This window comes from Pristiophorus japonicus, chromosome 2 (assembly GCF_044704955.1).
Source record: "Pristiophorus japonicus isolate sPriJap1 chromosome 2, sPriJap1.hap1, whole genome shotgun sequence".
Classification (NCBI taxonomy): Eukaryota; Metazoa; Chordata; class Chondrichthyes; family Pristiophoridae; genus Pristiophorus; species Pristiophorus japonicus.
The window spans coordinates 291,687,967-291,714,902 of record NC_091978.1 but is presented as its reverse complement, the minus strand read 5'-3'; the positions used below and the strand labels follow the sequence as shown (position 1 = coordinate 291,714,902).

The 26,936-nt window shown below is 45.2% G+C and overlaps 1 long non-coding RNA gene across 2 annotated transcripts; it reads left to right on the top strand.

Annotated features, from left to right (window-relative positions):
* Positions 1-3,095: 3,095 nt before the first annotated feature.
* Positions 3,096-26,536, top strand: LOC139247161 (uncharacterized). 2 transcript variants are annotated; one of them, XR_011590835.1, is made up of 5 exons: positions 3,096-3,380; positions 11,256-11,384; positions 16,189-16,522; positions 22,232-22,271; positions 24,632-26,536. It is a non-coding gene; the product is annotated as an uncharacterized lncRNA (long non-coding RNA). The 2 variants fall into 2 exon arrangements; XR_011590837.1 differs by lacking the exon at positions 22,232-22,271.
* Positions 26,537-26,936: the final 400 nt, after the last annotated feature.

Below are 26,936 nucleotides of genomic sequence, written 5' to 3'. Positions count from 1 at the left end.
GCTGGATGCTACTGGGTCCCGGTGCATCACCCACCTCTATCTACCTGACCACCCCTACGTCAACAGCGCTGCTGGCCCCGCTCTCAGATCGCGCACCCTCCTACGTATGGTCAAAAGAGCTGTCATCCTCCTGCTCCTCCTCTTCATCTGTGGAAGGCACCCGAGAAGGCCCCAGTGGATCTGGTTGATCATCTGAAAGCACAAACACAGAAGAGCGGTTACCTGCAGGGGAAGGGGCCAGGAGTGGGAAAGGCATTCGTGAATGCCAGTCTCATGGAAAGAGCTGGACGATGATAGTGTGAGGGCCAAGTGCCCTGCAGGTCGCTGCAAAGGAACTCAACATACCGTCATTGTCCCGAGGGGGGTCGGCCGCACCCACCGCCATCGCACCAACTTGAACACCCATCAGGGCAGCTATCCGTTCCGCCAACGGAGTGAGCACTTGGAGGTCTGGCTCCCCTCCACAAGTCAGCATTTGCTCCTGCCGGTTGTGGACGAGCCTTGCCTGTAACATTAAAGAGAAAGTCGGAGTTAGAGGCCTTCTAGCAGTGTGTCCCAAGTGCCTTACACACTTTACTGCATGCTACTCTATGAGAGTCTTCACAGCTCGATGTTTAGTACATTTAACTCTGAGAGTCTTCACAGCTCAATGTAACTACCATTCGCTGCATGGACTTGCTGTGGCAATGGTGGGATTAGGGGGCCAGGACCTAACAGTAATGGGGAAGCTACCGTCTTCGAGACGTATATGAAGACCTGAGCAGTGAACAGCATGAGGGGGTGGGTGTGCAGAATCAAGTAACAAGGTTAACAGCACACGCAGGCCCTTGCAGTGGGTGAGGCTTCAAATGAGAAGCTGGCATCTGGCCTTGCATGGATTTCGAAAGACTACATTGATCAGAGAATGCACATTGAGCTCAGAGCATAGCTTCTTGAATGATTACATTAAAGATACTCACCATCAACAGGCGAGTCATGTCGTTCCATTTCTTGCGACATTGCCTCGCAGTGCGTGGCACCGGTGTCACTAGCAGAGGCCAGCTCTGCAATTTCCCTCCAAGGTCTGTGGTAGACCTGCGGTTGTGGTCTCCTCCCAGCCTCCGATCAAAGTAATTGGTGCTGAGTCTCCAGGGCATCCAGTAAAGCTTTTACAGTGGCGTCAGAAAAATGGTGGGCACGCTGCTGAGCTACTCCCTGGTCCACCATCCTCACCATCTAAATAAGTTCGTATGAAGCAAATTTAAGGACGAGGCATAAGGCGTCCAATCAATGGGTCATTTGAATCCAGGTGGCGCAACTTCAAATACTTACAAGGCCCAGATGTTGAGGCCACGCCTAACGTCCCACTTAATGCCTCCAAGTATGACATGCCTATGAAGTTCTGCCCTGCTCTCGAAATTGGGGTTACCATCCCCAAGAGGAAGTGGAGTGCAAAAATACACACTCCATTTCCTCGCTGGGGCACTAATGGGGCGGATTGGTCGGGAGTGTGGCACTATGCACTGGGCCGCGTAGCACTGCCGTGTATGTGGGGCTCTCCCCTTCATTAAAGGGGAGGGCCCAAACTCCAACTCCATGGGCCCTACCTGGACCACCGGGTAGCAGGGTGCCATGCCAGCAGACCGGCACTCAAGCAGAGTGCCGGGCTGCCATATCGCATTGACACGCCCGCCACCTCCCCTTTAACTTGCGCCCCGTGAGTCTCCTGCCACCCCATTTACGTCCCCTGAAGCTGTCAGTGTCATCGCTTGGTGCAACTTCAGGGGGCGCGGGCCAATTTTTGTTCTGGGGCGAAAATGGGGCGCTGCGCACGAAGGTGACGTAGTCATTGCCAACACAGCGGTTCAGGGCGCTACTGGTTGCCACTGCACACTAATGGGAGTCATTAGTAGGGCCGTGCCCGGGCAAAATGTCGTTTGCGTCAGAGGCACTAACAAGAGGCGCAAATGACCCCAATTTCTCCCCCATGGAATTTGGAAACAAATCCTCCTCCATTTAAGAAAATGACTCGGCCGCACTCTAAGGGCTAGCTTAACGTGAACCTAAACCAGGATTACTCAATAGCTCTTTATTGTGGGTTATAATCTCAATATGGCCCTTTCCATCTCAATATATATCCTAGCTCCAGTAAAACCTCACAGCTGACAGAATGTGAATCAAAGCTCAGATATGTAGAAAAGCATCTGCTATAGTTGCTTCAAGACTCAGTACCACTGATCCAGACAGTGAATGTTGACAGCTTATTGAACAGTGGAGGGACATCACAACCAAGCCCAGTCCTGGATCTATACATACCTACTTTCCAGTTGCTAATTAATGAATAGTGAGTAATGATCCCTATTGGAAAGAGTATGTGTGGGGATTCCTTTCCAAAACTAAAAGATAATGAGGTTGGATCGGTACTGTCTTGAAACAATTGTACTGTGTTGAAGCTTATATGCAAGTATACTGATAGCTACCCACTTACCTGATGTCAGGTCTTGATTTAGCAACTGCAAGGATGGGATGGGGTAGGGGTTAGAACTCAGGCTGGCAACTGAACTAATTGCTGAAATCCAAAGTAAAAAACGTAGTTTAATTTATTCAAACAAGCCATGTTTCATAAATGCATTTATATTTCAGATGTCGCTATTGTAGAAATTAATCAGGCTGGACTCTCTGAACGTGTTCTCTGGGATTGATCCTTTCAAGTTTTGACTTTGGCTCTACGTTTTAAAAAGTTTGACTTTATACATTAAATTTATCGTATACTGACGATTAAAAAAACCAAACATTCTTTGAATCAACGCAAGGCAACTTTTAAAAAAAAGTTTGCAGATTGAATAAATACAATTTGTTATAGCTATCTACAGCCCACTGAATGCAATAACTAGCTGCTGACAACCCTTTGACACGAGCCCAGCAGCGCCCAACTCATTGCACGTGCTCTCCGGGACTCTTTCTCTCTGCGGGACCTGCCGCCGCTGGCGGATGAATGCGCGCCGATTCTTCACTGCGCGCGCCGAAGGCTGAGCCCCTTCCAATTGGCTGCAGCCGATAAGAATGACGTCACCGTCCAGCGACAGCCAGTCCGGCTCCTGCCGGGCAACTGGAGACATGAGCAAAGCGCGGAAACTCACAACTCCCATTCCACCCGCGCGCTTGCGCACTGAACGGTCGCCGCCCTCCCCCTAAAGAACCCGCCCGCTGGTCCCGTGGACGTTGAAAAAAAATGCATGCTTTTCTTCGATTTCTTTCAACACTATTATAAAACATTTTAAAGATAGGATAAAAGGCTGTTTGGCTGCATGTGACTGTTGAAGACGGCAGGTCATGTGATGAAACCAACAGGAAACGATCCAACCGGCGTTGGCAACCCACGTCCCTCGGGGGAAAAGGAGGTATCGCAATATCTTAGAATCTCCTTGTCAATTGGTGGATAATCCAGCCCTAGGCTTTCGAATAACCCCTTCCAAAGCATTTCTTATAGAACAGTACAACACAATGGAGGCCATTTGGGCCATCAAGTCGACGCCATCGCTTTCCAAGAGCGATCCAATTTGTCCCACTCCCCATATCCCTCTAATTTTTTCTCTTTCAAATATTTATACAATTCCCTTTTGAAGGTTACTATTGAATCTGTATTTCTTATAATCTGCCATCAAGCTTATGGTCCACAGGGCATTTGTGATACCTGCCTCCTGTATGGCTCAGAGCAGTGGCGTAACTAGAGGATGTGGGCCCCAATCCAAACATAGATTTTTTTTAAATCACAGAACGACAGGGAAAAGTGCAGCCGACCAGGAAAGACCCTGCACAGCCATCCTTCGAGTGAGGGGGTCCGGGGGCCGAAGAAAGAGTTCGGGGTCTGGGGGAACCGATGTGAGGGAGGATTTACGGGGTGGGAGGTTACCACAAGGTCCGGGAGCGGAGCTGAGCCGGGTGAGGACGGCGGGACGATGGCGCTCCAGGCTCGGGCTCTGCACGATTTCCAGAGCGAGAATGTGGCCGAGATCTCGGTGCGGGAGGACGAGGTGCTGACCATGTACAGCGAGCACAACATCGAGGGCTGGCTGGAGAGGGCCAACAGCCGCGGCCAGAGGGGCCTCTTCCCGGCCTCGTACGTGCAGATCCTGCGGGCTGGGAGTGGGGGCAGGAGGAAAGCCGAGAAGGACGACATGGTGGAGGGCAACTTCTTCCTGATGCTCAGCACCCCGCAGAGCTCCCTCGATCTGAAGGAGGTGGAGAGCAGGGTCGACGGGTTCAAAACTTTTACCAAGAGGATGGACGAGAGCGTATTTCAGCTGAGCCACACTGCCAATGAGTTCGCGAGGAAGCAGGTGGTGGGCCCCCTTCAGGTGAGGGGCCCCAATGCCGCTGCATTGGCATAGTTACACCACTGGCTCAGAGACGTGGACCATATACAGTAGACACTTCAAATCGCTGGAAGAATACCACCAACGATGTCTCCACAAAATCCTGCAAGTCCCTTGGGAGGACAAACGCACCAAGGTTAGCGTCCTCGACCAGGCCAACATCCTGACACAAGATTCCCAAAGCAAGTGATCTGCTTGGAACTCCTACACAGCAAGCGAGCCCAAGATGGGCAGAGGAAATGTTTCAAGGACACCCTCAAAGTCTCCGACACCTGGGAGTCCCTGGCCAAAGACCGCTCCAAGTGAAGGAAGTGCATCTGGGAGGGTGCTGAGCACCTCGTGTGTCGTAGCCGAGAGCATGCAGAATCCAAGTGCAGGCAGCGGAAGGAACGTACAGCAAACCAGTCCCACCTACCCTTTCCGTCAACAACTGTCTGTCCCACTTGTGACAGAGACTGTAATTCCCGTATTGGACTGTTCAGTCACCTGAGAACTCATTTTTAAAATGGAAGCAAGTCTTCCTCGATTTTGAGGGACTGCTATGATGATGATGATGATATAACATCATCCTTTGTTCTCATGATATTGCATAGTTTGTGACCTCTTGTTCCCAATTCAAAAACCGGTGGAAACTATCTTTTATTATTTACCCTGTCAAAATCATAGAACAGTACAACACAGAAGGAGGCCATTTGGCCCATCGAGTCTACGCCGGCTCTTTCCAAGAGCGATCCTGTTCATCCCACTCCCCTGCTCTTTCCCCATATCCCTCCAATTTTTTCTCTTTCAAGTATTTATACAATTCCCTTTTGAAGGCTACTATTGAATCTGTATCCACCGCCAATGTTCCCTTTAAGCTGCGCAGCGCTTCAGGGAACCTGCACAGCCAAATTGTCGGCTTTTCAATGTAAAAACCATGCACACGCAGTATTTTGAATGGCCCGTGCTGCCCCTTAAAGAGGCTATGCAGGGGCAAAAGAATTACAGAGAACATTGTCCACCACCCTATTAGGAAATGCATTCCAAATCCTAATCACTGTGTAGAAAAGTTTTTCCTCTTGTCGCCTCTGGTTCTTTTGCCAATCACCTTAAATCTGTTCCCTTTGCTCATCAACCCTTCAGCCATTGGAGACAGTTTCTCTTTATTTACTCTTATCTAAACCCTTCATGATTTTAAACACCTCTATCAAATCTCCTTTTGGGAGATTTTTACTCTAAGGTAATCTGATATGCACTGACCTCCTTATGGTCATTGAAAACTGTACTCAAGAATTGAAGAATTACCTCCACTCTTTCCCCTTCCTCATTGATTTGGTCAAGGAAACGGGAGGAAACAGCAGTTCAACATAGAGTAATATATTTTAGGAGTTGTTCTGACCATTTTGACCATTTTACATGGGGCAAACTCTTGAAATAGGCTTGGGTCATTCCATTTATCAATTTTTTCTGATATAGTTGTGCATCTGTTTTCTGAAAATATTTGAAAGCTGAATTCCAAAATTAGAGTTAAACTCTGAAACATTAGTGTTTCCTGCAATTCTATTTGGCATACAAAGTGCTTCATCTTCTCTCTGTACTGATGGGTAACATCAATGTACAGAATACTTCCATCAAGGTGTTGTGGGGGGCTGTGGAAGCACATCAGTTCTTTTCAGCATAATGTTTTCTGAAAAGAGTCTGAAGCTTTTGTATTTAAATGAAGCATTGTATTTATTCCTTTCAAAGTTGTTTTAGTGATCAAAACTGATTAAATCCAAAGGGAGAGAAATTCGGTCACACCTTATTTGGGGCGGTAACCCCGGCGGAGCGGTAATTTTAGCGCCTTGAAAAAGTTTGCGCCCTCCGTCCAGAAATTTGTCAGAATTAGTCGAAGAGCTGCCGGGTGCTAAATTAGCCATTGCACACTATAGCTGGAGGGGGGGTGAGGGGCGATAACAAAAGTTTGGTCACACCCCGGGAACAGTTGACTCGTAAAGGCGCGGCTAGTCAAGTATAAGCGTGCGCAGTTCAAGATTCTCACTCGCCTGAAAGGATGGAAGTGCAGGCAGGTTGACAACGTGTGCACCGCTTCTCGGCTGCGGCCCTTGAGGCACTCCTGGAGACCGTGAAATGGCACCAAGAAGCCCTGTTGCCTGGAGGGGGATGAAGGCCATCCCCCATAGTGTTCAGGAGGCTGTGGAGGGAGGTCGCATAGCACGTCTCTACCCCCGACACGGTGCACAGGACCAAATTCAATGACCTGACTAGAGTCGTCAGGGTGAGTACCTGTTACATTATCCTTGCAATGCCTTCATGTGACCCTCACTGTTTGACACTGCCCACACCTTCTCTATCTATGCTAGGCCATGCTCCTCGTTCCTGTAGCCTCTCCAGAAATGCCCCGCCCATCCAAGCGTCTCTCACCTTCTAACTCCTGTCTTAGTCTGAGGACACCAACGAGATCTTTTAACTCTCCATATGCGATCACAGGCCTTCAGCCTCATACTTACTCGTACCTCCTTGTGCCCAGACCCCACCTTTTACACATCCACTGTGAGCTGCCACACAGGCTGAGATGCAGACATTCACACCTCGTGACATCAGTAGCGAGTCACTTACTACAGACAGATGTTGTATACCAGTAGCCACAGACCCATAGATAACATCTTGTTTTGCTCATTGCAGGCTAAGCTCGCCCTAAATAGGTGAGAGCAGGAGCGGATGGGAGGAGAGAAGCCAGACTTCCAGGACCTCATTGCCATTGAGGGGTGAGTGGCTGCCCTCATGGGCCCACCAGTCGGAACGGTGGCGGCCGGACAAGCAGAGCCCCTGCAGGACACTGACGGTTTGTCAATGAGATGTCTGTTTTCTGTGACAGTCCTGACCCTTCATATCACATGCCTTACAACATGTATCTGCAAAATAACAATGCCCCCTCCTTCTTGCCTTCATGCCCCCTTTCCAACTGCTACACTTGTGTTGCTTTGTGCTTACAGATGATGAAACAAATGTGCTGCAGCCTGCCCGTCAGATAGCGTCCTCTCACGACGGGGAGGATGAGGAGGATGTGTGGAGGTGTGTGTGGCCACCGACCGGACCTGACTCCAGTGCCTGGAAGTGGGAACACCAGCTCGATGGAGGACACCACCAACTTCTGGGACTTCCCAGATGCTGACACTCCTGGTCCCAGCGGCCTGCAGCAATGCGCAGTGTGAGGGGTAGCTCAGGGGCCAGCTCTCCGGAGGGTAAGTTGGCCCACGACTCCTGTTACAATTCAGGCAGATGAGGACCTGGATTGGGAAACTCTGTCCAGGGAGTCATCGCAGATGCACCGTGAGATGATGGGTGCATTGGGGACTGTGCCGCAGAGCATGGCTGCACTTGATGTGAGTGTGGCGGAGGCCCCCTCCAGCATGTGCTGCATCTCTCAGCAATCCACTGAGACCATCCTTGTCTATCTAGACCAGAAAACGGCCTCAACAAGCGACAGTGATAGCGCAGCAGCCATGGCATCACAGACCGAAGCCACGCAAGGTCTTGTGATGTCATGCAGGTTGCTGGCATGCAATCTCAGACTGCAGCGGTTGAAGCGCAGACTGCAACGTTTCAGGTGCTCCCTGCGATCCTCTCTGTCTTCCCCACAGTCGGACGGGGAACAGACGGTGGCGCAGCAGGTCAGCAATCTGTGGGGGTACATATTGCTCCTGATGCTCTGGCACCACCCCGGAGGAGTGGCAATGTGCTGCTGGAAATGGAAGGTGCTCACGATGAAAGCATTCTGGCTCCCGCCACTGCCAGTCCGCCATTGCACCTGACAAGCCTTTGCACCCAACATGGCCTGCACCCCTGCCATCCCACACTGCTGCCGCCCATCCTGAGGCGGTGCAGTCAGCAGTCGGGCCCTCCATGTCCACAGCTGATCAAGGGCGTCCTCCTAGGCCATCTGACCTGCATTCCTCAGACACGCCAATCTTCAAGCTGCCTGGCTGCAGGCACTGAGGAACCATTGAGGAGGAGCAGGGAGTGGGGTGAGGCAGAGGGGCGGGAAATGCCAACGGAAAACACACTGATTAAAGGTGTCCCCAGGGGTTCTATTTACATAATGGTGGATATGTTATTCATATGTTGTATAATTTGATGGGGCGGGTGTTCCATTTTGTTTTATTTTGAGGGGGTGGGATTTTAATGAAAAAGGCCAAGGTCTGATGTTTCTTTGTTGTTTAGTTTGAAGGGACAGGTGCTCCACTTTGTTTCATTTGAGGGAGTGGGGTGTTTGGGGTTGTTGGAGGGATGTGTTGCAATTAAAAAGTAAGTTTGACCATTTCCTTTAGCCTCTGGTGTATGACGGAGGTGTGGCCTTATCGTGGCACAATGCGCGGTCATTATTAGCTGCATCCCTCAACTCCCTCCATTTAAGTGACGCGCTCCATTATGAGGTGGGCCTGCGATCCCCACTGGCAAGGCCTGGGCCCTCATGATGGCCAAGTTGTGCAGCATGCAGCACACAACAGTGAATAGTGAGACCTGTGAGGGGGAGTACTGAAGGCTGCTTCCAGAGTGGTCCAGGCATTGGAATCGCTGCTTCAGCAGTTCTATTGTCTGCTTTATGATGTTGCAGATGGTGGCATGGCTCACATTGTAGCATTTCTCCGGCTCTGTGGGTTGCGGAGGGGGGTCATTAGCTAGGTGGCCAGGCCGTATCCCTTGTCGCCGAGCAGCCAGCCTTGGCCTTCCCATGGTGGCTGAAACAGTCGAGGCACAGTGCTCTCCTGCAGGATAAACGCATCATGTACGCTTTCAGGATACCGAGCATTGATTGCGAGGATGCACTGCGTGTGGTCGCACATCAGCTGCACATTTAGGGAGTGGTATCCCTTTCTGTTTCTGAAGACCTCTGCATTGGAATGGTGCCATATGTGCAGTCAATTGCTCCTTACACCCTCGGGAAGCCCACTATCCTGGCAAACCCACATGCGTGCTCATCCAGTTTCTCCCTGGTCATCGGGAAGATAATGATGTCCATTTGACTGGTGTAGAGAGCCTGTGTGATGTCGCGAATGCAGCGATATGATGCGAATTGTGAGACGCTGCAAATGTCCCCTGATGCAGCCTGGAAGGATCCGGAGGCATAGAAAGTGAGTGCCACCGCGACCTTTACTGCGACAGGCAGCACAGTCCTGGTGCGATGTAAGGCTGCAGGTCTTCCTGCAGGAGATGGCATATCTCTGCAATGACCTCCTTTCAGAAGCGCAGCCTTCTGACACACTGCTCCTTGGACAGATCCAGGTATGAGCATTGCCTCCGGTAAAGCTGTGGGGGGTAAGACCTCCTGCCCCGACATCTAGGGGCTCTCTTCCTTCGGCCGCCGACATGGCCAACAGCCTTTCTCTCGTCACGACGCCTTGCTAGAGTATGTAGAGCGTGACACTGGCGAACTAGTAATGCCCCCAATAAAGTTTTAGAAATAAGTTTCTCTCAACTTCAATTCTTATGTCCGTCTGCCGCTGCAAACTCGGAGGCTCACCACCATGCTGTGTGTAAATGTTGCCCTGACTGTGACCTCCGAGGGAAACGCTTCTTCATCCCTTTAAGTAGCCAGCAGTTAACAATTTTCGGTCGGGGCGTTAAAAGCTGCGCTCTCGGGCAGTGTGCTCCCATTAACGTCCCCTCTGGCCGCTAACTGTGGCATTTGAAAACCGAAAATCCAGCCAAAGTTTTTCATAATTACAAATTTTTGTGATCTGAAAAACTGCATATTGCTTAGAGATGATTTCACCTGATTTTTTAAACACCATTCATGAACAAATAAAACTAGAATGTCAGAAATCTGCATGTAATTTGCCTCCCCTCCCTGTTGTAGGAATTCGATCCATAGGCCTGATGAGTGCCAGGTTAGAATGATATATGTTACTCCTTTTTTTGTCCCCTTGGTCCCCCTTCCACCTCCACAACATCAAAAATGAATGAATCCTAACAGCTCTAGAAACACTCTGGGCTAGACTTTGCATTGGTGTCCAGATCGCCCAAAAATGGGCAATATTTCCGATTATATATTTTTTCGTGATCGCCGGAATATCGACCATTTTAAAACCCGTTAGTTTCCACTTTTTAATTTGGGCGTTAGCCGCAGCGATGTGAAATGGGCGTTTGCGATTTATTCCGTCGTGCAAGGCCGGCTTCCATAGCAACGGTCTTTTCCCGTGTTTCGGGAGGTCGGGTCATCTGCACATGCGCAGAGGAGAGAGAGCGAAGGAAGCTTGTGTTTGTGGTTGGTGTATTATTGGTATTGTTGAAAATGGAGAACATTCAATAGTTGAAGAGGTTAATATGAGTGAAGAGGAGGATGTGGGTGAGGTGGGAGAAGAGATGGGCGGACGAAGGCATGCAAAGTGCTGCCAATGCTGCCTTGGTCTCCGAGGTGGAGAATCAATGGGCCCAATTGACCCAGGGTGTACCAGAGAATCTGGTTGGAAATCGCGGAGGTCGCGTCATTGACAACGCACAAAGTTAAAGAGCCGAACCAGTGCCGCAAGCGCCGGAACTATCTTGTTGGTTCTGGCAGAGTAAGTATTACATTTATTTATTGAATAAATTGTAATGATGCAATGATTAATTTAAATGTAGATCTGCTGGATAGTAGTCAGGCTGGTAATCTTGGTGTCATGTGTTTAATCCTAAACTCGATCTTATTCAAGTTATTCTCGGACGGTAATAACCATGCATTTAATTGCATATGAAGTTTTTTAGCATATAACGTTAACGTTGATGATGATTAGCATGGGATGACTAATTGGGGATTGTCTGCGTGTTGTGTTGTGTAATAGTAATAATAATATATCTGTTAGTAATCTGATATGTCATATCTGTAATAGTACCTAGGCAATGATCTTATGCCATGCCATGCTCTTGTCACCTTTGCAGAAGAAGCTTTTGAAGAATCGAGCTGAGCAGAGGCGCACTGGTGGAAGACCAGGAGATGCCATCTCGCCGACCAACCTCGAAGAGCGGGCGTTGGCCTTGGTGGGGGTGCTGAATCCATTCTTGTGCCATGTGAGTAATGTATAAACCATTGGTGATTTAAAGTAATTTAATGCCATTTCCGTATAATATGATTGATGTAATGTTTTGTAATGAATGATGGGATCATGAAATATCATTGTAATGCAATGCAGATTCTGTACTATCATGATATTAATTATATGTGATGTCTGTCAGTATATTTATAGCAGTAGTGTTGCTCCTCGTGCATATGCCTGCATATAGCATAAGCATTCTCATGTGACCCTGGCATCCCCTTCTCTTAAATAGAAACATAGAAAATAGAAGCAGTCGAATGCCATTCGGCCCTTCGAGCCTGCATCGTCATTCAATATTATCATGACTGATCCTCTATCTTAACACCATATTGCCGCTTTTTCCCCATATCCCTTTTGTGTCTAGAATTCTATCTATCTCCTTAAATATATTCAGTGACTTGGCCTCCACAGCCTTCTGTGGTAGAGAATTCCACAGGTTCACCACCCTCTGAGTGAAAAAATTTCTCCTCATCTCGGTCCTAAATTTCCTACCCCGTATCCTGAGACTGTGATCCCTTGTTCTGGACTTCCCAGCCAGGGGAAACATCCTTCCCACATCTAGTCTGTCCAACCCCATCAGAATTTTATACGTTTCAATGAGATTCCTTCTCATTCTTCTAAACTCTAGTGAAGACAGGCCTAGTCGACCCAATCTCTCCTTATACTACAGTCCTGCCATCCCAGGAACCAGTCTGGTGAACCTTCGCTGCACTCCCTCTATGGCAAATGTATCCTTTCTTAGGTAAGGAGACCAAAACTGCACACAATACTCCAGATGTGGTCTCACCAAGGTCCTGTGTAACTGTAGTAAGACATCCTTGCTCCTGTACTCAAATCCACTTGCAATGAATGCCCACATACCATTTGCCTTCCTAACTACTTGCTGCACCTGCATGTTTGCTTTTAATGACTGGTGTACAAGGATATTCAGGTCCCTCAGTACATCGATATTTCCCAAGCTATCACTATTTAACTAATACTTTGTCTTCATGTTTTTCCTACCAAAGTGGATAATTTCACACTTATCCACTGCATCTGCCATGTGTTTGCCCATTCACTCAACCTATCTAAATTGCCTTTGCATCCTCCTCGCAACTCACAATCCCACCTAGTTTTGTGTCGTCAGCAAACTTGGAAATATTACATTTGGTTCCCTCATCCAAAGCATTTATATGTATTGTGAATAGCTTGGGCCCAAGCACTGATCCCTATGGTATCCCAGTAGTCACTGCCCGGCACCCTGAAAAAGACCTGTTTATTCCTATTCTCTGTTTCCTGTCAATTAACCAATTTTCAATCCATGCCAGTACATTACCCCCAATCCTATGTGCTTTAATTTTGCACACTAACCTCTTATGTGGGACTTTATCAAAGGCCTTCTGAAAATCCAAATACACTACATCTACTGGTTCACTCTTATCTATTCTATCAGTTACATTCTCAAAAAACTCCAGTAGGTTTGTCAAACGTGATTTTCTTTTCATAAATCCATGTTGATTTTGTCTAATCCCGTTGATATTATCTAAGTGTGCCGTTAACACATCCTTTTATAATAGACTAGCATTTTCCCTATTACGGATGTTAGGCTAACCGGTCTGTAGTTCCCTGTTTTCTCTCTCCCTCCTTTTTTAAATAGTGGGATTACATTTGCCACCCTTCAATCTGCAGGAACTGTTCCATAATCTATAGAATTTTGGAAGATGACAACCAATGCATCCACTATTTCCATGGCTACCTCTTTTAGTACTCTGGGATGCAGATCATCAGGCCCTGGGGATTTATCGGCCTTCCGTCCCATTAGTTTCTCCAGCACTATTTTCTTACTAATAATCATTTCCTTTAATTCCTCTTGCTCACCAGACCCTTGGTTCCCTAACATTTCTGGGACATTATTTGTGTCCTCTTCCGTGAAGACAGAACCGAAGTATTTATTTAATTGTTCTGCCATTTCCTTGTTTCCCATTATAAATTCTCCCACTTCTGTCTGTAAAGGACCTACATTTATCTTCACTAATCTTTTTCTTTTTATGTACTTGTAGAAACTTTTGCAGTCAATTTTTATGTTCCTTGCAAGTTTACTCTCATACTCTCTATTTTTGCCCTCTTAATCAATCTCTTGCTACTTTTTTGCTGAATTCTAAACTGCTCCCAATCCTCAGGCTTGCTACTTTTTCTGACAACTTTGTATGACTCCTCTTTTGATCTAATACTATCCTTAATTTCTTTTGTTAGCCATGGTTGGGCCACTTTTCCTTTTGTGTTTTTATGCCAGAAAGGAATGTATAACTGTTGCAATTCATGCATTTGTTCCTTAAATGTTAGCCATTGCCTATCCACCGTCATGCCTTTTAATGAATCTTCCCAATCTATCATAGCCAATTCATTCTTCGTACCTTCATAGTTTCCTTTGTTTAGATTTAGGACCAAGTTTCGGATTGGATTACTTCACTTTCCATCTTAATAAAGAATTCAATCATGTTATGGTCCCTAAAGGACCCTGCACAACAAGACTGTTAATTAACCCCTTCTCATTACACAATACCCAATCTAGGATTGCCTGTTCCCTAGTAGGCTCCTCAACATACTGGTCCAAAAAACCATCTCATACACACTCCAGGAATTCATCTTCCACAGTATTATTACTAATTTGGTTTGGCCAGTCTATATGTAGATTAAAGTCACCTACGATTATTGTAGTACCTTTGTTACATGCATCTCTAATTTCCCGTTTGATGCCATCCCCTACATTACTACTACTATTTGGAGTCCTATAGACAACTCCCACCAATGTTTTCTGCCCCTTGGTGCTCCTTAGCTCCACCCAGACTGATTCTACATTTTGATTTTCTGAGCCAATATCCTTTCTCACTATTGCTCTGATTTCATCCTTTACTAACAACGCCACACCAATCCCTTTTCCTTTTTGCCTGTCCTTCCTAAATATCGAATATCCTTGGATATTCAGTTCCCAACCCTGGTCGCCCTGCAACCATGTCTCCATAATTGCAACTATATCGTATCAGTTTTACATCTATTTGCGCTGTTAATTCGTCTACCTTATTACGGATGCTTCGTGCATTCAGATACAATGCTTTTAGATTTGTCTTTTTAACATTATTAAACATCTTAACATTATTTTGTACTATAGTCCTATTTGTTTTATCGCTATTTTTTTTACCTGGACCCTTTTTGTTAGTGCACTCTTTTGTTTGTATGCTCTGTCCCTTCCTGACATAATCTGGTTATCCTGACCACAATCACTTTCCTACATTGCTCTTTTCTTTTCTCTTTAGCATTCTAGACTTCGTTCCACTGCAACCGTTTCCGCCCCCCCCCCCCCCTCACCTTATTTAGTTTAAAGCCCTATCTACCTCCCTAGTTATTCAGTTCGCTAGAACTCTGGTCCCAAGATAGTTCAGATGTAGTCCTTCCCCACGGAACAGCTCTTTCTTTCTCGAGTATTGGTGCCAGTGCCCCATGAATCGAAACCCACTTCTCCCACACCAACCTCTGAGCCACGCATTCATCTCCCTGATTCTATTGGCTGTATGCCAATTTGCTCGTGGCTCAGGTAATAATGGAGAGATTATTATCTTTGTGGTTCTGCTTTTCAATTTAGTGCCTAGCTGTTCAAACTCTCTCAGCAGAGCCTCTTTCTTAATCCTACCTATGTCATTGGTACCTATGTGTACCGCAACAACTGGATCCTCCCCCTCCCCCTCCCACTCCAAGTTCTTCTCCAGCCCGGGGGAGATGTCCTTTACCCTGGCAACACAGTCGTCGGGACCCATGCTCTTGGTTGCAGAGAACCCTATCTATCCCCCTAACTATACTGTCCCCTTCCTCTACAACCACCTTCCTCTTTACTACCTCTACTTGAATAGCTTTCTGCACAACGGTGCCTTGGTCAGTCTGCTTGTCCACCCTGCAGTCTGCACACTTGTCTACAAGGGTTGCAAGAACCTCAAATCTATTGGACAAGTGCAGGGACTGAGGCTCCTGCAATATTACCTCCTGGATCCCCGTACCTGCCTCACTCACAGTCACACCCTCCTGTCCCTGACCACGTGTCAATTCTAAAGTATTTAATCTAGAGGGTGTGGCTGCCTCCTGGAGCAAAAGGTCCAGGTAACTTCCTCCCTGATGTCTCGCAATGTCTGCAGCTCGGACTCCAGCTCCTCAACTTTGAGCCGAAGTTCATCGAGCCGCAGACACTTACCGCAGATGTAGTCGCCCTGGACTAAAACATCCCAGAAGCTCTCACATATTGCAGCAGCAACACATCTCCTGTTTTCCCATTATTTTATTTAATTAATTATAGTGGTAATCAACGTATTTACCCTATATAGTTGATTAAATTAGTTAAACAAATAAAGATTCGTTTTTAGAATTTAGTCATATGCTATATGTTAATTTAAAAGAAAAACTTAGCCCACAATCACTACCAAACACTTACCTGCCTTACCTGTGATGTCACACAGCAGAGTTCTCCCCACCTTGTGATCTCCTGGGAGAGGCAAAAAAACCAGTAAAAACCTAGGCCAATTGGGGAAAAAAATCTGGGAAAATTCCTCTCCGACCCATCCAGGTGATCAAAACTAGTCCAGGAGATCATCCTGGCCGTATTAGATTCCTTGAATTTGCAGGTCTGCTGCAGCTTTTAATCCCCACTCTCGGGCCTCGGTCTGCTCCCGCTCAAGTACGCCACCTCTCAAACTCTGTTTTCTCACTCTGAGCTGCTGCACTCCTCTTCTACTAACCTAATTTATGTTTTCTAGGTCACCAGGCCTCACAGGCTTTCCAGATTCTCCAGGCACCCCAGATTCCCCATGCTTGTCAGCCTTCACAGGATCCCCAGGTTCCCGTGGTCGCACCTGTTGTCTCCGGAGGCGAGGAGGCAAGAGCCTCTCTGGTGATTCTGCAGGTCCTCCTATCCACTGAGGATAGTGAGGAGGTGGAGGAGGAGCCTGCAGCCCTCTCATCATGTGTTCCTGCGGCCATGTCCTCTTCCACCAAGGAGGTAGCCGGGCTAAGCTCCTTACTTGATGCACCCCGATTGTTTCCATATGGAGGTTGGTTCGGCGAGGTCGGTCTGCTCCAAGACCGGCAGATGTAAGTGTGATATGGTGAACCTGTTCAGGACGAGCGTCGACATAGGTAGAGAGCTCCTCCAGGTAATGGGTAGGTTAACTGGCCAGGTTGTCGCTTTAACCGCGATCGTCTCGCAGGAGATGTCGCGGATGGAGAGGATAGCCGAGTCCATGGATGCCAGAGGGCAGCTAGTGGTCCCGGAATATGGCACTGTACCTCAAGGTGCCATACTACCATTTCCACCGACACATGCGAGTCAGGAGGAAGCTCTTGCTTCTGACTCAGAGGACGCAAGGAAACGTCCTCTCCATCTCCAGCCCAATCTATTAATCTGCCGTCACCCCCCACACCGCAGCAGCGTTCAAGTTGCCTTGCTGCAAGACGGCTTGGAGTTGGCAGGGGAAGAGGTGGGGTACAGATAAGGGAAAGCAAAGGAAAGGAGAAGCGTGGCCGCAGGTAGGGAGGGTGGGGGATTGTTGTTATAAAATTTGTTGAATATCGGGTGAGTGGGTGTTATATTTATAATTGTTTTTTAAAGTATGTTGCTGTTTTTATTATTTGTCATTTAAAACATTTTCACTGTTGGGGTTGCGGGTGGGAGGGTAGATGGGTGTTAATAAAATTCGCCGTTATTTATAACATTTTCACTGTTGGGGTGGGGGTGGGGGGGTACATGGGTGTTAACATTTAATGGTGTTTGTTTAAAAAAAAATTATTTAACACTCTTATAACATTAACATTTTTTTTATTTAACTTAACATTGTTGTGCAGTGTCTTCAAATAGCAGAAACGTTGAGCATATACAAAGTTTGCAAACACTGGTGAGACCAGGAAAGGCAAAGGTGAAACGTAACGTAACACAACTATAACTGTCACCAACATAATGTAAAGCGTTCATTATGAGCTGCTGACACAACAGTCTTGCTGTTGCGTAACTACCACAAGGCTTTACCTGCGGTCTAGGATGTGGTGGGGGCATGGTTTCAACGCCAGCTTAATTGTCCTTCCCGAGGTCATCGTCCACCTCCTCGTCTTCCTCTTCCGCCTCTCCTCTCTCCTGAGGTGGACCGGCAGTCCCATCTGACAATTCTTGTCCCCTCCTGATAGCTAAATTATGCAACATGCAGCACACCACAATGAACTGAGCGACTTGCTCAGGTTGGTATTGTAATTCGCCTCCTGAGTGGTCCAGGCATCTGAAGCGCTGCTTAAGCACTCCAATTGTCTTTTCAACGATATTGCTTGTGGCTATGTGGCTTTCGTTGTAGCGCTTCTCGACTTCCGTCTGGGTCTTATGTGGGGGGGGGGGGGGTCATGAGCCAGCTGGCAAGGCTATATCCTTTATCCCCCAGCATCCAACCGTGACCTTGTAGCTGACTCTTAAACAAGTCAGAGTCAGTGCTCTCACACAAGATGTGCGCATCATGGATGCTCCCCGGAAAATTAGCATTTACTGCCATGATTATTTGCTTGTGGTCGACAACGAGTTGCACATTCAGGGAGTGGAATCCCTTTCGGTTCCGAAACACCTCTGCATGCGTAAAGGGCTTCAGTCACCTGTCGAATGCAGCAATGTGTGGCGTGCTGAGAGATACTGCAAATGTCGCCAGCTGAGGCCTGAAAGGAGACCGATGCATAGAAGGAAAGTGCCGCAGTAACCGTGACCTCAACGGGCAGTGTGGTCCTGATAGTGCTGCTAGGCTGATGACCTCCTTTCGGGAGCGCAGCCTCCTAAGGCACGTGTTTTCGACAAGTTCAGATATGACCGCTTATCCCTGTAAGTTCGTCGGGTGCTCTTCAGTATACCTTCTCCCATCTCTAGTCTGCAGCATATGAGTAGTCATCAATACTGGCTGAGAAATTACAGGCCCCATTACTAAATATGTATTCAGAATTATTAAATTGTCCTCTTAAAAACGCAATAAAAAAAATGCAAATTCTCCACAATATGTTTATATGGTTGTCAAGAGATTTTAAAACCACCTTAAAAGCGCTCACAAATTATTTCAAAGCTCCCATGAACTTGAAGCAGGCTTTTATGAAAAGTACTCTGATTTACAAAATGGTGTCCATACCCATGGGTTAAGGTCAGGTGAGTGCAGCTTTTTTTGGGTGAGCGTTTTTTTGGGCGAGCGATCTTTTGGGTGGTATATGGGCGAGATGCTGATAGTAACGCTCGGCGATTTTCTGGGCGCTACTTTCCATTATAAACAGTCTTCTGGACGGTGCACGATTGCTGACGTCATCATTTTTAAAAAAATGGTCACCTTATTCTCGGCGTTAACTTAATGCCGAAACTTACGCTGGCGATAATTGGGCGTTAGTTTCCATTTTTATTGAAATATGGGCGTTAGACTAAATCTTAGTGGTTAAATGGGCGGTAACTGGGTGAACCCGATGGAAAGTCTAGCCCAGAATTACATAGGATATACAGCACAGAAACAGGCCATTCAGCCCAACCAATCCATGCCGGTGTTTAAGCTCCACTTGGGTCTCCTCTCATCTTTCCACATCTAACTTTACCAGCATAATCCTCGATCAAAATCTTTCATAATTTTGAAGACCTCTATTAGGTCATCCCTCAGCTTTCTCTTTACAAGAGAAAAGCGACCCAGCCTGTTCATCCTTTCCTGATTGGTACACTCTCGTATTTTTGGTATTATCCTTATAAACTTTTATTGCTCCTCTCCAGTGGCTCTATATCGTTTTTATAATATGGCGACCAGAATTGTACGCAGTACTCCAAGTGTGGTCTAGCCAAGGTTTGATACAAGTTTAGCATAACTTTTCTACTTTGCAATTCTATCCCTCTAAAAATAAACCCTAGTGCTTGGTTTGCTTTTTTACGGCTTTATTAACCTGCTTCGTTACTTTTAGCGATTTGCTGTGTTTGTTCTCCGAGATCCCTTTGCTCCTCTACCCCATTTAGATTCTTATTTTCCAAGTAATATTTGACCTCCTTATTTTTCTTACCAAAATGTAATACCTCACATTTATCTGTGTTGAAATTCATTTGCCAATTATATACCCATTTTGCAAGTTTATTAATGGCCCAGAAATTCCTCTGGCGGTCTTCCCGTGGGCAATTGCCTTGTCGCCGGAGATTTTTTACGAAAGTACCTGGTGGTCTAGGAGGCGCGCTGGATTCCGATGGTGAGGTCTTCTCTTCCCACGCTGCGAAGCATGCGCATTGTGCGCTGAAAACCGGCTTTTTCGATGCATTCCTGGGTCCGTAGAAACATCGTACGGGCCCAGTTCGTCAGAAGTTTGGGGCCAATGTCGTCTTGTAATTTGTTGTAGTCCTTCTCAGTATTGACTATCTCACCTCCCCCCACCCCTAAATTTGATGTCATCCGCAAATTTAGAAATTGTGTTTTTGATTCCAAAGTCTAAATCGTTAATATAAATTGTGAACAACAGTGGTCCCAGCACTGATCCTTGTCTGACTCTACTTTCCATCTATTGACACTCTGAATAGCCACCCTTTACCTCTACTCTCTGCTTTCTGTCTTGAAGCCATTGTGCTACTTGTCCCCTGATTCCACATTCTCTGACCTTATTAGTCTATTATCGAGGCCTTTTGGAAATCTAGATATATTACAACTACTGCATTATCCTTGTCTACTCTTTCTGTTACTTCTTCAAAGAATTCAATGAGGTTGGTCAAGCAAGACTTTGGGCTAGAAATTCGGGTATTAGCGATTTCGTCCATTTTTGGGCAATAATCGTGGAGTTATTTTTTTTAACGCCGGGGTACTGTTATCGCTGGATGTCACAAAAATTTGTAAAACGGTGACTAGCAATAGTGCTAAATCTGGCCTTGCATGAGTGAATTTGCGCGCCAGAGCCGAAACTTGCGATCGAAAAAAAAAACTGACCTGCGCATGCGGGAGTTTTTTCCCCCCCAATTTCTTTTTTTCTCCAATTTTTTTTCTTCCCACGATTCTGGTCAGCTGTCAGGATCTGCCCACTCATGCGCAGTACATCCAGGGCTGTCGCAGGTATTTTCACAGACCAAGTAGCCACGATGGAAGGGGACTCCAGCAGGCAGAGAGCCCAAAATGTAGTTTTGAGACAAACAAGGCCCTGATTGCAGCTGTGCAAAGCAGATAGAGGGAATTTAATAGGAAGGGTGCTGGTAGTAGGAAACTCGGGAAGCTATTCTGGGGCGGGTGGGGGGCGGGGGGGGGGGGTGGTGGGGACGATGCAATCGACACCTTTTTTCCTTTTTTGCCTGCGGCCAGTAGCTCTGACTAGGAAGACACATTCTTGGGCATTGGCCAATCTGAGGTCCCAGGTCCAAGTGGCGTGCAGTCATGCACTCCCAGGGTTGAATCCCATATGACATCTCTCCGCAGGGTTAATCGGCAAAGCCAGTCTGCTGACAGACAGGCAGACGCACACCTGGACATGGTGGGACTGTCCAGGGAGAGCATCCAGCTCAGCCGACAGCTCCTGTAGGTCTTGGGTGCTTTTCCCACAAGCATTGCAGCACAATCGGCGCACACGAGGGAGGGCATGTCACAGATTGTTGCGGCTTTCAGTGACCACGCCCAATTGATGGTCTCCACCTTTGGCACAGCAGTTCCCAGTGTCACAGCACCCAGACCCACATCACCTGTGAGTGGCAAGGCCGAGCAAGAGACTCGCCACTCTGAAGCCAGGCCTTCCATACCCCAAGCTTCTCGAGGAGATCCACACATGCCATTGTCTATCCCCCTTTTAGAGCTGGACTCTGGCTGCGTTGCTGCACGACATGTTGGTACCACCTTAGGTACGGTCATGGCACGAGGAGGGTTAGGGGAGGGAGGAGGGGCCGCAGGTAAAAGACGTTTGGTGCAGGGGTTCTTTTGTTTTGTTGCTATTTTATAAAAGTTTTTAAAATTTTCCAATTCTGTTAAGTTATTAAAAGTTCACAATAATGTTTAATAAATTTAATTCCAGTTTCCAAATTACGTTTACAATGTTTAATAAATCTTATTCAAATTACTGTATGTTAAATAAATTCTTTTGTTCACCTTAACCAGTCCTGTGTAGTGTCTCATTTGTAGAATAAGAGGGGGAGTAGTCAACATGGTGGGATAGAGTGGGTAGGCAGGCAACAGTGAAACGTGCCGTTCACTGTTCAAGCAAAGCAATGAATTATGAGCTGCTGACGTAAGACTTTTGCAGAGACAAAGGCTCCATGAGGCCTCCCCTGTGGGGGTAGTGGGATGGGTTCATCGCCGGGCTCCTCATCTTTCTCGTGGTCCTCCTCCTCCCCCCCCCCCCCCCCAATCTCCCCTCCCAAGGTGGTCCTGCAGTCCCCAGTGGCAACTCCTGTCCCCTCATGATGGCTAAGTTGTGTAGCATGCAGCGCACCACAATGAACTCAGAGACCTGCTATGGGGAGTATTGGAGGTAGTATTGGGGGAAGGAGGAGGAGGACCACGAGGAGGAGGAGGACGATGAGCGCTGTTTCCTGTAAACCCGTGGGGGGGTAAGGCCTCCTTCCCATACTTCTGCAAGCTCTTCGATTCTGTCCAAAATGCTCTTGAATGAGCCTTCCAGCTCGATGCTGCTTCGAAAAAGCAGCCAGGAATAATGATAGAGATATTAAAGCCCCCATTTTTTTAAATGTCCTTAAATATCCTTAAAAACAAAACATGAACTAACATAAAGCTCATTGTGTAAAACGCAGCCTTCCCTTCAAATCCTTTTATACAATGAACTTCTGCTCTGTTTTTCAAGATGGCGCCATTCGCACCGAGTGCTCCCTGGATCCGACCTGGTAAGATTTTTTCGGGCGTGTTTTTGGGCCAGCCATAAAAATGGCAATATCGGCATATTTTCTGCCCCCGGCGATAGCGTAGCGGTGCATGACGATTGACATCATAACAATGGCTAAAAATAACGGGCTGGCACAAAACTGATGCCGAATTTTCCACCCGGGCGTTAAATTTTGTGCGACTCATTTAGCGCCGAAAAAAAATTACTTTTTCAGCTTTGCCATGGCGCTAAACCGGTGCAAACCTGCTGAATTTCGAGCCCAAATCCATGCTGAATAATCATTATTATATTTTTGGCATCTAAATGTTTTTCTATTTTCTCTAGTAAAGGTTTCATTATTTTTCCTACCACCAATGTCAAGCTGACTCGTCTTTAGTTCCCTGGACATATTCTACCTCCTTATATATAGGTATTACGTTCACTATCTGCTAGTCCTCTGGCACTACACTTTTTTTAAAAACAAATTATTAAATATGTACATCTGCTATCTCTTCCCTAGATTATTTTAAAATGCATGGATGAAATCCTTCCGGACCACGGGTTTTATCCTCTTTGAGTTTGATTAGTTTATGTAATATTTCTCTTTATTTAAATGTGGTTATATCATTTCGAATCTGATCTTCTGGTGTCATGTCCCACCTGATCTGTCTCCCTGGTAAATACTGAAGCAAAGTAATTATTTAATATTTCTTCTATTTCGTCAGCACAACCTGTGATTTTATCCTCTTCATCCCTTAGTGACCCTATTCCTGTCCTGACTTTCCTTTTTTTATTTATGTGCCTGTAGAATATTTTACTATTTTGTTTTAGGTTCCTTGATAATTTAATTTCATAGTTCCTCTTTGCCGCCTTGTTTTTTGTTTGCTTCTCTCCTAATCTCTTTGTATTCCCCCTGACATGCTTTCCTCTGCTTAGTGTATGCTTCTCTCCTTACTTTCAGTTTTTCCCCTTATGTTTTTATTCATCCCTGGTTTCTCATTAGTGTTTAGTCTGTTATTTTTTAGCGGAATATCAATTTCCTGGACTCTGTTGAACATCTTTTTAAATATTTTCCATTACTGTTCTACATCCTTGTTTGCCAATATTGTTGTCTATTTTAGTTTCCCAAGTTTTATTCTCAGCCCCTCAATATCAGCTTTTCTCTAATCTATTGCCCTGATGGTCTTTCATACTTGTGTCCTTCTCAATTATTATCTTAAAACGTATTATATTATGGGCACTATTGCCTAGATATTCCCCACACTTTCACTTCTCTTATCTGCTCTGATTCATTCCCCATTACTAGATCCAGTAGTGTCTCCTCCTGTGTTGGGCTTCTTACATACTGGGTTAGAAAAGAGTCTTTTACCCACATATTAGGAACTTAATTCCCTTATCCCCTTTACCTACCTCTTCTGGCCAATTAATTTTTGGGTAGTTGAAATCCCCCATCATGATTATTCTGTATTTTACTCATTTCCCTAATTTATTTGCAAATTTTTCCTCTACTTCCCTTCCACTATTTCCATTGAAATAAAAAAATCGAGAAAGATGTAAAATGAGCTGCTAATTCGCTATCACCCATTTTAGCCTAAAATAAAAATAGAAAATACTGGAAATACTCAGCAGGTCAGGCAGCATCTGTGGAGAGAGAAACAGTTAACGTTTCAGCTTGATGACCTTTTGTCAGAACTGAGTATTTCCAGCATTTTCTGTTTTTATTTCAGATTTCCAGTATCAGCAGTATTTTGCTTTTGTATTACCCATTTTAGACTATTGCTCAAGTAATGATCTACTCCATTTACTCCATTACTGGGTTACAATTCCCCATCATCCTCCAGCATCTCGCCTTGTGGGTGAGCCTTGAACTTGAGTACTGGCAGCCTATCTGATTGTGGAGCCCAAGCTTGCCCTCATCCAGCTTCCACACACGTTTGAAGCACAGGCTATACAGGAATCTGATTTTGCCTTCCATAACCCAGCACAACTATGGCCAGTTGCAGCATCCATACCGCTTTCTCAGTACAAATTGGAGATTCAACTTGAAATCTTCCTAGTTGTATGGAGAATAAAGTATATTGTCAAAACATCTTGACACTTTTTTTCCTGCAACATTAATGTCAATATTATGAAATGTACATCTGAACATTTTAGTTAAAAAGCTTTGGAAGTTCAAAGACTCCATTTGTCTAAAAATATGGGCTAGAGGAAAAAAAGCAAGGTGCAGGAAATCAGTGCCCATGGGTCAGGGTGGAAACGACATATTGTGCTTTGATTAAAGTTTCTGTCATCACAATTCTGCTAGTACATCTGGCCTGAAATTGTAAATAAAGTTTGTGTTTAATTCCACAAGACTGGTGCTCTCTTTTGTTCCTTCTACAGCTTTCAAACACAAGGAAATAAGAATGGGACCAGCAAAGTCTCACAGCGGCTTTTGATCTGATTCAGCAATGCTGTCTTAGTTAAAGATAAAGCAAGTCATCCTCGACTCCGAGAGACTGCCTCAGAAGAAGTAGCAAACAGTTCAGATCTGAGGCTTTAAAGCTGTGATATGCTATATTTAAACAGGGATTGCTTTCAACTGTTCCAGAGGATATGTGATCTGTGTAACTGCTTACAGCACAGCTGCTCATTTGGGATTGTATGTATCCTGCAGCTGTTCAGATTTAACAGTCTGTTAACCCTGTTCTTACTTTAGGGTTAATATGGACATATTGTGCCACTGATTTGAAACTGGGTAAGGATCAAAATGATTTGATTTTGAATCAGGCTGTGTAATCACTCTGATTATAATCTCTGATGGATTTCAGTTCCTCACTGCCCTTCCCCCATCACCCAACACGTCAGTGGGTTGAATTGTGAATAGATATGATCTGATGCACATCATCTTTAGGCACTGTAGAACACTGAAATATCTGAACTCCGAATAGATTTGAACTTAAATTCAAACTTTCATAAATAAGGTATTAAGCACAGAGTGGCACTGTAGTTATTAGAATTTGTATGCCCTCAAACAGTCAAATTGTGCATTGGAATGTACAATGTTTTTTTCATTTATAGTGGTTAGTTTATAATTCATATTTTAAAATCATTGTGGTGCACTGAACAAAGTAAAGAAGGGTATGATGAGAGTGAAAAGATGACATCTGATTTAGCAACTGAAGATATATAATGTCAAAGTGACCAGAGCTATATGCATGACTGAGAGTTTCTGTTTACAAATAAATATTATAATAAATGTAAAATTATATTACAAATGTAAGCATTGATATAGAAATTACAGGCTAATAACTGGAAATGTGTCAATAAATCTGCAGTAACAGTGTCAGTCTTTACTCCTTGAATATTAATGTCATGGAACAGATTGCCAGTCATCCTCACATTTAGTACAAAAATAAGCCGAAAAGTGAATAAAACTACTCTGTAAAATTAGGAGTAATGTACATCACAAAAATAAGTGATTTCTGGAGAGTAATCAAATCAAGGAATTAAAATGATAGCTATGAACCACAGAAGCTTTGCTCTTGCAATTTATGACGTTTTCTGAACCACTTAATTAGATTACTCTTATATTTATTCCTGGTTATCCATTAGCATGTTTTTTCTGTCTTCTACTATTGTAACAGACATTTGTGTGATACATATATCTTTAGTTCTTAAATCAGATGCTATCTTCTCATTCTTTATACCCTTCTCTGCTCTGTACAACATAATGATAAATATTTAAAAAATATAAACTATACACTACATAGAGAAATGGCAGGCATTGAATTTTAGAGCAGTAATTCAATCTGTTGGTTCTGCTGATGTTCATATAAATGGCTCAAGCTTCTTTCTGATGGTTTATAGCGATGATGTCATCTGAACTATTTGATTGAATGCCTTGTAACTCACTGCCAGCCATGTAGGATGTAGGATCATTATTTAGTTTCATTGTAAAAGTAATACATTGCAAGCATAAAACATGTTTGTGTTCGTTTGTTCTGCAAAATTATCTTTTTTGAGTATTATGAATGTTTCTATCAATTAAATAATATATTAATTGATGCTGTCAGTCGTGGTTCAGTGGTAGCACTGGCGCCTTTTGAGTTAGAAATCCGTGTTTGCCTATATTACAACAGTGACTACATTTCAAAAATAATGGCTGTAAAATACTTTGGGATGTCCTGAGGGCTTGAAAAGCACTATATAAATGCAAGTTCTTTTTAAAATAAATACAGAAAATTTTAGAAATGCACAGCAGGTCAGTCAGCGCCTGATAGATAAATATACCATTTTGAATGTAACCCTTCATCTGAATTTATTCTATTGTAAATGCATTAAAATAACAGTCTGATTGGTTAATGAGTAGGCATTAATTGGTCAGCAGAATCACATGTTTTAAGGACTTCATTTAATGCTTTTAAATGTTGCTGATGAAACAGTTGTAATAGGTGTAAACAGGTATAGTGGTTAGTGAAATAAAACCAGTAAAGAAATCTTGGGCACAAAGAAAAAAAGACCCGACAGCACCCTTGTCAACAGACACATATTTTGGGAAATGAAAAGTGTACCTTCTGCATCAATGGGTTAACAGTCCTCTAGCAGCTGAAAGAGAAAAGATCTTGATGATGAAAAAAAAATTAAAGCAAAGGTCTTGTTGAATATTTAGTCTCTTTTAGGAACACCAGGGGATAAATTCAATTCA